We start from the raw sequence: 3,460 nt of genomic DNA on the forward strand, positions 1-3,460 counted from the left end.
ACTGACTGTGTTGGGGGGGCCCAACAGGAAAGGCTACCCAAAGCTGGAATTTGAAACTGAGTAAGATTCAAGGCATAGAATTCAAAGACATAGAATAGTTTAGACAGCAGTGATGAAAAATGGTAAAAGATGGGGTGGGCCGAGGAGGCAGGAGCCAATCCCAGAGCAAAGACACCCGGGGCCAATCTCGCACACCTGGAGGCCCTTCAGCAGTTTACAGCTTGAGTAATGCAGCCAGTCTGTACTCCCAAAACCATCATTTTCACATTAATATGAAGAATGGACTGGAGCAAGAGGAGAATAGAGGAAGGGACAACTGGAAGAAGCCAGAGGAGAAATAATGAGGCCAGAGCTGGTGCAGGTGCAACGAGATAAGAGGAAAGAAACAGCAATCTCAGGGCGCAGGATTGAGCAGACGAGTGAAGGCCTGTTTGGGATGGGAGAAAGACGGAAGGCTTAAGGGGTTACTCCCAGCTGGCCAGCTCTGATGCCAGATGGAGGAGGTGCTATCAACTGAGAGAGGAATGCAGGGGACAGAAGAGATCTGGGGGGAGGAGAACATAATAAATCCCATTTACAAGGATTCGGAGGCATCCAAAATGCCCAGTGTGTGTGACTGAGTGTGTGTGTGTGAGTTGTGCAGTCGTGTAGACTCTGTTTCCCTGGGGACGGTAGCCCACAGGCCCCTCTATCGCTCAAATTCTCCAGGCAAGAATACTGGAGTGGGTTGCCATTTCCTCCTCCAACAGGCAGCTAGAAGCCCAGGTCCAGCGTTGAGCAGCAAAATCACAAACGGAGATAAAGAACAGGGTGGGTACCCCTGCACGCAGGTCCAGGTTAGAATCAAGGCTGTAGGTAGTAAGGTGGCCAAAGGAGAGAGACCCGACTAGGGAAAGAGCCGGGACAGAAGTTGCCTTAACTTTTTAATATGGGCTCAGTGACCAAAAGCAAGAGGAGAGACAGGGAGCATGAGAAAGGGGTATAGAAGCTGAGACTCACAGGACCTCACAGATATGACACCGCCCTGGCGCTGGCATCACAAACCCGTCTGACCTCACCTGCACTGAAGAGAATGTGGCTGTGCCGGTCACCATCCACTCCTGGGTCCATGGGCTGCCCTTCCCAGTTCAGCCTGACCCTGGCAAATTACATTTCCCAGGCTCCTTTGCCAGCTGGCTTCCTGCTAATTTCTGGCAAAGAGAGGCACCCAGGCGGAGACTGGGAAGAAGAGGACAGTAAACTTCAGGTTGTCCTCTTCATTTTTCTTGTCCACCCCGGACCCCAGCTCTGCCTTCTGGGGCTTTTCAGCAGATCTGTGCTGCTGGTTCCCTCAAGTCTGGGAACGTTCCCTCCTATTTCTTCGGTCCCTCCAGCTGTGTGTGGGTGGGGAGGAGCAGCTTGCTGCTGTTGCTCATCTCTATGTCATCTCACCAGCCCACTTGGGTTTTCAGTGCTTTTAGCACCTCCTAACTAGTTCCCGAATGGATTCCCGCTATTGAAATCACTGGTGCAGGCTCTTCGCTTCTTGCGGATCCCTGATTGATAAACACGTACTGATAATACATCATTTTCTCTCCCCAAAACTTATTTTGGGCTTCAGAATCCTATTCAGGCTGGGATTATCCAAACTGATGTTAACAAAGCCTTCAATTTAAAAATTACAGGGGAAAGTAATTTCAAAAGAGGCAATAGATGAAGATAAAAGCTGAAATAAATACATTGTAAAACATAAAGCTGTAGAATGATAAATTAGTTCAAATGTTGGTTTTTTGATAAGTCTACTAAAATAAACAAACCTCTGACAAATATAATTAAGGGGAACATTTTTAATTAGAAATGAGAAAGGAGATAGGACAAAATACAGAAAATAGATTTTTTTTCTCTAAACCCAAAGAGAATGTTATGCACACTTGTAGGCAAACAAGCGGAAATGTTCCATAAAATGAATAATTTCTAGAAAGATACAGATTACTAAAAATAACTCAAGAAATATACATCAGAAAAGAATAATAAGCAAGGAAGAAATTGAAGAAATTATTTGATAACAATAAAAAAATGCAGCTTGTCCCAATGTTTCCACCAGAACAATTTTCATCCTTTTAAGAAACAGATGGTTTTGATATTGTATAAAACATCCAGAATGCAAAAAGAGGTAAGACTACGTTAAGGTCCATTAAGCAAGCATTATCTTCTTCCTAAAGTCTGATAATAATAAAACACACAAAAAGAAAATTATAAGCACATATCACAAATGAGGGGCTTCCCTGGTGGCTCAGTGGTAAAGAATCTGTCTGCCAATGCAAGAGACACGGGTTCAATCCCTGGTTAGAGAAGATCCCCTGGAGAAGCAAATGGCAACCCACTCCAGTATTCTTGCCTGGGAAATCCTATGGACAAAGGAGCCTAGCAGGGCTACAGTCCATGGGATTGCAAAGTTAAACTGAGCACACAATCACACATCACAGGTAAATATGGATATGAAAAGCTTAAATAAAATTCTCCCTATGAAACTTGTTTTACCATAATGCTTTAGAGGGAAAAACATGTTTGGTTTTTTGGTTTTTGTGGAGGTTTTTGGTAACAGCTTCACTGAGATATAATTCTTATGCCATTTGTTGTTGTTATTCAGTCTCTTAAGTTGTGTCTGAATCTTTGCCACAAAAAATATAAAATATTTTATGAATTTATCCTTGCACAGGGGCTGCTCTTCTCTATGTTGTTCCCATTTTAGCAGATGTCCTAATGAAGAGAGCACAGGGGATGATCACTTTATAAGTTATGTTGGAAGAAATTATGATAGATGGTCACTTTGTACATCATAGAAAAAAACAACCATCAGACAGAATTAGTATAACTAAAATCAAAGGGCAAATATCATCTAGAGAAAATCTTTGCAGCAAATTTTCATGCCTATGTTGTGCTTATTATTATCAATATGCTTGCTTATACATATTGATACCAAAACATGAAGTCCGCAGTAAACTAACAGAGAAGTGGATAAGACAATTCATAAAAACAGAGATACTGCTAGTATACAAGCATGTGGGAAAACATCCAATTTTGCTTGTAATCAAAGAAATGCCCTCTCAAACAATGTGTCTTATACTCATATCCTTAGAGGAACTTCAGAAACTACCCAGTATTACAGCACGGTGGTACAGCAGTCCCCACACACTGCGGGTATTCATACAAACTGGTATCACCTCTTGGCAATACATATCACGAAACATCTTAAAGTTCCATAATATCCCTTTATCCTAAGGAACTTTCAAAGAATAAAAATTAAAACTATACGAGGGACTTTCCTAGGAGTCCAGTGGTTAAAACTCCATGCTTCCAAGGCAGGGGACATAGGTTCCACCCCTGGTCAGGGGGTTAATATCCATGTACCACGTGACAAAAAAAACCCAAAAAAACTATATGAGATATTCACTGCAATGTTAGGTCTAGCAACCAAAAC

At 42.4% G+C, this 3,460-nt stretch overlaps 1 pseudogene; it reads right to left on the reverse strand.

Moving 5' to 3' along the window:
* Positions 1-2,660: 2,660 nt before the first annotated feature.
* On the reverse strand, positions 2,661-2,753 carry LOC138985669 (U6 spliceosomal RNA; annotated as a pseudogene).
* Positions 2,754-3,460: the final 707 nt, after the last annotated feature.

The sequence above is a fragment of the Bos mutus genome, chromosome 25, assembly GCF_027580195.1.
Source record: "Bos mutus isolate GX-2022 chromosome 25, NWIPB_WYAK_1.1, whole genome shotgun sequence".
Classification (NCBI taxonomy): domain Eukaryota; kingdom Metazoa; phylum Chordata; class Mammalia; order Artiodactyla; family Bovidae; genus Bos; species Bos mutus.